At 41.4% G+C, this 8,683-nt stretch overlaps 1 long non-coding RNA gene across 1 annotated transcript; it reads left to right on the top strand.

The window, feature by feature from the left end:
• The first annotated feature begins 587 nt into the window (after positions 1–587).
• On the top strand, positions 588–2,529 carry LOC308100258. The gene is made up of 3 exons (XR_013934427.1): positions 588–624; positions 1,172–1,340; positions 1,427–2,529. It is a non-coding gene; the product is annotated as an uncharacterized lncRNA (long non-coding RNA).
• The last annotated feature ends 6,154 nt before the right edge of the window (positions 2,530–8,683 follow it).

The raw sequence follows: 8,683 nt of genomic DNA, 5'->3' as shown, positions 1-8,683 counted from the left end.
TTTTATATGTAACAATAAATAACACATATGAGGGCCGCTATGATTTAAATTTCCTGGTTGAATGCCTCTCAGTTGGCCCAATTTTCTACAGGGCCCCTCTGACCTTTTGGGCCCTGGGCTTGGGCCCAGAATGCCCATTCAGGGATTCAACTATGCCGCAGCCGCATTCAAAAGGCTAATTTCATCCTGTTTCTCCACTATCATTACATTATTCATCAGAAGGTCTGCGCAAGGAAATACTCAATAATACTTGCGTGCTCCATTCGCACATGCAAGTCAGATTGGAGTTGCATGGGGCCATGGGCGCTGACTTTTAATCTGTCTGCCTTGACTCCAACAACTATTACTTCAGTTTTGTCTTTGTTTAATTGAAGAAAATTCTGGCACATCCAATGGTTGATGTGCCAGAATTTAGGTATGCCCCCCCCCCCCCAGGGTTTGTGGGGCGGGGCATACCTAATATGCCCATGTTATTATCGGACAAAGGTAATTGGCTGGTTTTAAAAAGGAGGGGCCTATTAGGAAAAGGCCCTGCCCTATGGTGTTATATATTTCTTGTCATTTGCTTCAAATAATAATAAGTTCTCCAAGAACTGAATACGGACAGCTACATTTTGATTCCAGGTAAGAACATTGTTTCTTTCATGTAAACAGGGAATTCTGAAGATGTGTGTTGTGGTGTTATTTACTTTATTTATTTGATCTGGCTAAATAAACTAGAACCAGCTCCCCAATAAAGGCTCAATTGCAAATGAGGAGTTTCATTACTGTCCAGTTAGTGATTTGCCTTTTGATGATGCATAATATGTGTTAGAGTAACAGTCCATTCAGAACAAATGAATGTTTTTATTCTTCTTAAAGTCTAAATATTCTAATAGTCTAATATTTAAGTGAATCCGAAATCCAAAAAGTGGATTTACACTTAATTGACTGACTTGTTCACAGTGCAAATGTTTTATTTGTAACATGACTGCAAATTCATGTTGCTCAAGGGCAATGTTCTCTGAAACCTTGGAATTGTTCTCAATATGTATTATTTTATTTATATATATTTTTAATGTATGAAGAAATACAAATCAGATTATGACTCAGGGCAAGCAATCACTGGGTGAGAAGAAGTCAAAATGTCATGATCCTTGAATAACATCTTCTTGGCACTCACTCTTCCCAGGCTATTACCTTCCACTCATCATGTCTATGATATATACATGTATGTATATATTATGTTTAAGCGCCACTGTGAGTGATGGTAGTTGGATCGATGGCATCCTTCCAACTCATCGCAAGTGCGACATTCTGATTAAGAATCATTGTACCTCCCACAAACTCACTGACCCCAGGTAGGCTACTTGATTATTGTTTATAATACTTTATTTTTAATCGTTTTTAATGAGTTACTCTAAACTTTTTTCTTCCTACTTTTAAGTGTGTACATGTCCAGTGGCTCGAGCTCCGTACCCATTGCAGCTGATGTTGGCCCCAACATGGAGACGGCTTTGGCGTTCGCTAAGACACCTTATGCCGCCAAGGGTGCTGTTGGTGTCTTCACCTACAATCTCTTCAATACCGAGACAAAGCGTGTAGACAAGAAATTTGCCTTCATGTTTTCTGTGCCCTACAACTTTCTCATTCACTCCAACTGGTTTGCGGCAGGATTCTTTCCGAAGGACAAAGCTTGCGATAACAATCTTTATCGTGAGATGTACTACAACAATGAGATCGCATTTGTCAGACGCAAGGCAGCGCACCCCATCACCCACAGAGACGGTAGCTTTACAGTCAAGGCCTCAATGACAAACACTAACACACCTTCCATGACAGTGGACATTTATGATGGGTGAGATGACGAGTCACTGTTGGTGAAAGAAATGCTGAAATGAGTGAATAGCGATTCTATTCAGGCTTGTTACCTTAACCTTAAACAAAACATAGTAGGCACATCCTATTTACATAAATATCTGATAACATAACAGTAATGCATTTCCAAAATGTTTTATTTAAAAGTGCATTACACAAGTTTTATTCTTCTTTAAGTCCCAAATGTACGCATTTTACTGTAGTACTTCTATTGTTCAGTAACTTTATCAACGATGGGAATGAGGTAAATCTATTTATAAATGTATAAGTTAACAGTCTGTATACTCTGTATCTTCTTCCGCATTGTAAACCTATGCAGCCGCAAGTCTTGATTTTGTGAAAATGGAAAGACTTATATAGCTTCTATTTTAATGATATTGTGATAAATTGTACAATTTTAATTTGAAAGATATTTGAATGTATAATCAATGTAATGGGTCTGATCTCCAGTATATTGTAATTTCTTTTTTATCCTCAATGGTGAAAATAATCTACACAAAAGAAAAGAGAAAATGTATTTTTATTTTAATCCAGCTGTATTTTTGGTTCTTTATCTGTTATTGTTGTATTGCAGAGCTACTTCTCTATCCTGTAAAATTATTTAAAAGAAATACAAAAACATGCATAAAATAAGGAAGTACAATAATAACTGCTGCATCTTCCTTTAAAATAAAAGCACCTAATCAGTCACTTGGAAATGTGTGTATTGTTGTGAATTTGTGTACGTAATGAATATTACAACTACAATTATTTCAGTTCAGGACATTAAAAGTGTTCATGTATATCTAACTGTTCAGGGTATCACTGGAATATATTGGAGTGTCATCATCATCATCATCATTCGAGTGCCCTCGAGATCTGCGACACAAGCTGCTTCCACTGGTCTCTGTTGCTCATTGCCACCCCAAGTTCATTCACAGTCAGTCCTGTATCTCTACTCAGAACATCTGGAAATGTGAGTGGTCTGGTTCCTCTTGATGGGCAGGGTAGTCTCCACAGAAGAATATCCGAAATGACCTGGTCTTTTGCTCTGTGACAATGTCCAGCAAAGCGGAGTCTTCTTTGTGCCACAACAACTGAGATGGAGGGGATGCCACCATAAATCTGAGCTTTAGTGGGATGGTTCCTCCATGAAAGGTTCTGGACACGCATGAGGAGTCTTGTGTATGTTCCGTCCAGACGATCCCGTAGCTCCTTATTCATTGTCCATGTTTCGGCACCATACAGAAGGATACTTTCCACACAGGCTTTGAAAAGGTTGATCTTGGTGGTTCTTGAGATGTCTGACTGCCATATTTGATGTAGCTTATTGCAAGCACTCCAGGCCTGACCTTTCCTAGTCAGGAAGTCCTTTCTGCTACTGACTACATACGATCCAAGGTACTTGAAATCCTCACTTTCTTTGATGTCACTGCCGTTTATGGAGCAGATGGTTGGGTGATCAGAGTCTTCATTCAGAAGCAGGCATTCTGTCTTTTTGGCGTTCAGCAAAAGGCCCACTTTGGCTGCTGACACTTCTAGTGATGTTAAAAGCTCTTGAGCCGAGGATATGTGTTCAGCTATCAATGCGATGTCATCCGCGTAGTCAAGGTCAGTCAGCCACTTCTGACTTTGACGACCAGATCTTCTGCCTATTGTGAGACCTTTGGAGGCGATGGTGTCTAAGGCTTGCCTGAGGACGTAGTCAACGACAATGACAAAGAGAAAAGGAGCAAGTGTGTCACCCTGAAGGATGCCTGTGGTTGTCTGGAATTCCTTTGTTGGTCCGTCAATGCTCTGCACAAAGCAGACAGGGTTCTCATACATCACTGCTATTGCTTTCACCATTTCTTCTGGTAATCCATAGTTGAGCAGTATATGCATCATAGCTTTCCTGTTCACGCTATCGAATGCTTTACAAAAATCTACAAAAATGATGGAGGCTTTCTTCTTTGATACCCGAATTTCTTCGATAATTCTCCTTAGAGCAAGGATCTGTGGTAGAGTTGATCTTTTCTTACGGAAACCGTTTTGGTTCCTACGGAGAACTGGGTCGATATGAGGTGTTATCCGGTTAAGCAGAAGAGAGTTGTAGATTTTGGAAGCAATGGCTGACAAGCATATACCTCTGTAGTTCCCAGGCTGCTGGAGGTCGCCTTTCTTGGGTAAAGGTATGAGGCTAGATATGGAGAAGGCGGTGGGTTTGTTGCCCTTGCGTGTTTCGTTGCAGAACATGAGGAGCTCTTCATGAAATAGTTCATGCTTGGAGTGTACATTCGTTTATAGAGACATTATCACCAAGCATGAATCAATAATCAAGAAGGGTTTATTTGTTACTCATACAGGTACTACAGTACAAGCTCACAATGCGTGGCATCGCGACACCTTGTGAGCCATTTGTTCATACAGCCGATGTACATTATATAATAGGGTTAAAGTGGTTAAACTGATATTAATGCTATATTAAAATAATTTAGCTGGGGACCCCCTGGAATTCCCTTTAGCCTGGGGGTCTCCGGACCCCATTTTGAGAACCCCTGCTATTAAAGAGTGCTGCATTTGGCCCCGTAGTTGTGCATAAACCTGTGACCCCAAGTACACTCAAGAGAGAGTGTCTGGGCCCGGACGGTTGGCGTAACCGTCTGGGCACCTAGACTTGTAATCCAGACTGACAGTGTGTTGCGGGTTCGACTCCCGATCACGACGGCCTTTGCTGCGTGTCAACCCCCCCATCTCTCTCTCAATTTCCTGTCAGCCTAATGTCCTGTCAAATAAAGGCATAAAAGCCCAAAGATAAATATTGGAGAAAAAAAGAGAGAGCCTCTGTCTGTCATGACCGCATTTACATCTGCTCTGGGCCAGGGACGAAGTAGCCCCATGGCCCATCATCTTTTAGGCCCCCCCGTGCGTTCTACCCACAATGGGCAGTCGGGTGGGCACAGCACGCAAAACATACTGCTCGGGTTTTAAGGCATGTGTGGGTAAAGAAAGGACCTGTAGACATTTTTATCATACTACAGGATTTACAGTCTGTAAGTACTGTATGTGCATGTATTTGCATGTAATAACTAGAAAAAGTGCTCCTCGGAGCACAGGTCTCCGCCAGGTCAGGTAGGTTATTGTGGGGCAGCAATGTTCGGAATTAGCCAATCAGGATGGAATATGAAAAATTGGATGGAACCATCGTGATCACTTGACTATATGTGTACCGATTTGCATGATGTTTGAATTTGTAGGAGTAATATAAAAAAGAAAAGTGTTGCAAAATTGGCCTCATGGTGGCGCTATAATAGGGCAATGTTAAAAGGGTGGCATTTGTTCTTCAATGTAGTGCGAATGTGCGTGCAAAGTGTCGCAATCGGACGCTGCATTCATGATTTGTGGCATTTTGTTCAAAACGGGCCACTCCTGCAAACTTTAGATGTCAATGTTAGCCAATCAGGATGGAATATGAAAATTTTAAAAGATCCATCGTGATCACATCATCGTGATCACATGACTATAGAGATCAAGTGTACCGATGTGCGTGAAATTTGGATAAATTCTGAAGGCTTAATATCAAAGAATGTGTTTTACATAAGTGGGCCTCCTGGTGGCGCTATGAAAGGCAAATGTGAAAAATGCAGGTCAGTTGTTTTTCCTTGGCCTCTAGGGAGTGTGCGTGCAAAGTTTCATGCAGATCGGTGCAGTTATAGTTAAAAACATAAATCGTCCATTTATAGCGCCACCATGAGGCTGATTTGAACATTTTCAAGTGGCATTTCTTCCTCGGCCTAGTGGGAATGTGCGTGTGAAATCTCACGGAAATCGCAAGCTGCGTTCATGATTTGAGGCATTTTGTTGAAAACGGAGCAATCCTGCAAACTTTGGAAGCCAACCTTAGCCAATCAGGATGAAATATGGAAAATTGGACAGATCCGTGTTGATCACATGACTATAGAAATACTGTGTACTGATTTGCGTGATGTTTGGATAAAATCTGTAGGAGTACTGTCAAGAAGTGTGTTTTGCAAAAAGCGGCCTCCTGGTGGCGCTATAAAAGGCTAATTTGAAAAATTTGGGGCAGAGGTTCTGCTCTGGCATCCAGGGAGTGTGTGTGCACAGTTTCGTTGCGATCAAGCCAACGGTGCCGGAGATTAGCTGTACACAAAATGACAGAATGACGGACGGACACACGGACGGACACACACACACGGACGGACGGACAGGGGGCAAAACATACTCTCTCGCCATGCCTTTCGGCCTGGCGGAGACAATAATAACCACTGCTGTAAACACAGAGGAGGAGCCCACATATCGATGTTGATATTGATATTTCATTGACCTATATACATTTAATTTTAGTAAATTTTCGATGGCCTCGCAGCCCAGTTCCCCCCCCAAGGGCCCCTGAGAGTCAAAGGCCCCTGAGAGCCAAGGGCCCCTGGGTCCCGGCCCCACTGGGCCAATGGCTAATTATCCATCCTTGGCTCTAGCTTGTACAATCTGTCTTCTCTGCAATAAATGTGTTTGAACATCCCTGCAGTGGTGGAAAGTAACAAGTACATTTACTTAAGTACTGTACTTAAGTACAATTTTTTGGTATTTGTACTTTACTTGAGTATTTCCAATTTCCAATACTTTTACTTTTACTCCAAAACATACAGTAACCACTTCAGCGCTATATACATTTCGGCCATTTGAAAATAGCTGATTTACAAGCTCACACGCATCGCGACATATTGTGAGCTTGTAGATCTGCTATTTTTAAACGATTTTTATACTTTTGAAAACTTGAAATGGGACATTCTGCATAATGAGTACTAGCCAATAACAGCGCAAGGGTGTGTTCAAAATCCAACTTTATCTATACGTTCGTTCATAAACATGAACAATGCCATAAATACATGATAAATGCAATTTTTTTTATAACAAAATGTATAATATACCTACATCACTGATTGTCCAGCAGCTTCAGGTATTGTTATATCCTCTTTTTTTTAGAGGTGCTGCGATCAAGGTGTTTGCGATCTGATCCGATCAGGCAGCATCAAAACAGATCTGATTCCGATTAATTCCGATCCGATACAGCACATAATAGTCTCTATACTGTCTATCTCATGTTGATTTGAAACTCCGGACTTTTACTTGTAACAGAGTATTTCTATATTGCAGTATTGATACTTTTACTTCTATTTTATAATTGCATTTAAAAATGTGAGTACTTTTTTCCACCACTGCATCTCTGAGTGTCAGAGGAACGGCAGCAAACCCACAGTGGTGGTGGTGGGCTGGGTGGCAGGCAATTAAGCCACATCCTGCAACACATGTAAGTAAACATTAGTGTGTGTGTGTGTGTGCGTGGGTGCGTGCGTGCGTGCGTGCGTGCGTGCGTGCGTGCGTGCGTGCGTGCGTGCGTGCGTGCGTGCGTGCGTGCGTGCGTGCGTGTGTGCGTGTGCGTGAATGTAATGCAATTTTGGATAATTGGATAAAGGCACTACTGTATATAAATGCACCATTTACAATTCATTCATTCACTTTCATACGTTATTTTATTGCAAAGACTAATAATGTCTAATGACTGTATAAATAGTACTAACTAAATACATCAACGCTGTGATGATTTCCTGTGCTGGCTTTTGCTGTTATCTTGCGGTCTAACTATTGGTGATGGGTATTGGTTATCTTTTCCATTCGTATTACACATTAGATTACATATAGAGCTCTCTCTCTCTCTCTCTCTCTCTCTCTCTCTCTCTCTCTCTCTCTCTCTCTCTCTCTCTCTCTCTCTCTCTCTCTCTCTCTCTCTCTCTCTCTCTCTCATAGCGCATACATATATGAGAATACTGCTGTTATGATCTTGTTAAACAATATTATAATAATTATTTCCTCTTAAGTACATTATTCACCAGCTAATGTGTTTTAGTTCCTTTGAAGCCTTCAACCGAGAGGAGAGGCCTAACTATGAATGTTAGAGGAGCAACACGTGGATTTGTGCTCTTCCTTTTGACTCTACCAGGTATTGTACATTTATAGTTATTAAAGGTTTTGGAAGTTTGTTCCTTCATTCTCTGTATTTCAGATTAAAGGTAGGGTAAGTGATTTACTTTGGTTAAAATAAGTGTTAAACTAGAAAAAGTGCTCCTCGGAGCACAGGTCTCCGCCAGGTCAGGTAAGTTATTGTGGCCTCCTGGTGGCGCTATAATAGGCCAATGTGAAAAGGGTGGCATTTCTTCCTCGGCCTAGTGGGAATGTGCGTGCAAATTTTCACGGAAATCGCACGCCGCGTTCATGATTTCATACATTTTGTTCAAAACGGACCAATCCTGCAAACTTTGGAAGTCAACCTTAGTCAATCAGGATGGAATATGAAATATCGGACAGATGCGTCTTGATCACATGACTATAGAGATACTGTGTACCGATTTGTGTGATGTTTGGATAAAATCTGAAGGATTAATATCAAAAAATGTATTTGACATAAGTCGGCCTCCTGGTGGCGCTGTAAAAAGCAGATGTGAAAAATGCAGTGCAGATGTTTTTCCTTGGCCTCTAGGGAGTAGGCGTGCAAAGTTTCACGCAGATCGGTGCAGTTATAGTTAAAAATGCAAATCGGCCTGTTATAGCGCCACCATGAGGCTGATGTGAAAAGTTTTAAGTGCCATTTCTTCCTCGGCCTGGTGGGAATGTGCGTGTGCAATTTTATGCAAATGGCAAGCTGCGTTCATGATTTGAGGCAGTTTGTTCAAAACGGACCAATCCTGCAAACTTTGGATGGTAACCTTAGCCAATGAGGATGGAATATGGGAAATCGGACAGATCAGGGTTGATCACATGACTATAGAGATACTGTGTACCGATTTGCATG

The sequence above is a fragment of the Gymnoscopelus braueri genome, assembly GCF_963280865.1.
Source record: "Gymnoscopelus braueri genome assembly, chromosome: 2".
Taxonomy (NCBI): Eukaryota; Metazoa; Chordata; class Actinopteri; order Myctophiformes; family Myctophidae; genus Gymnoscopelus; species Gymnoscopelus braueri.
This window is presented reverse-complemented; position numbering and strand designations above follow the sequence as displayed.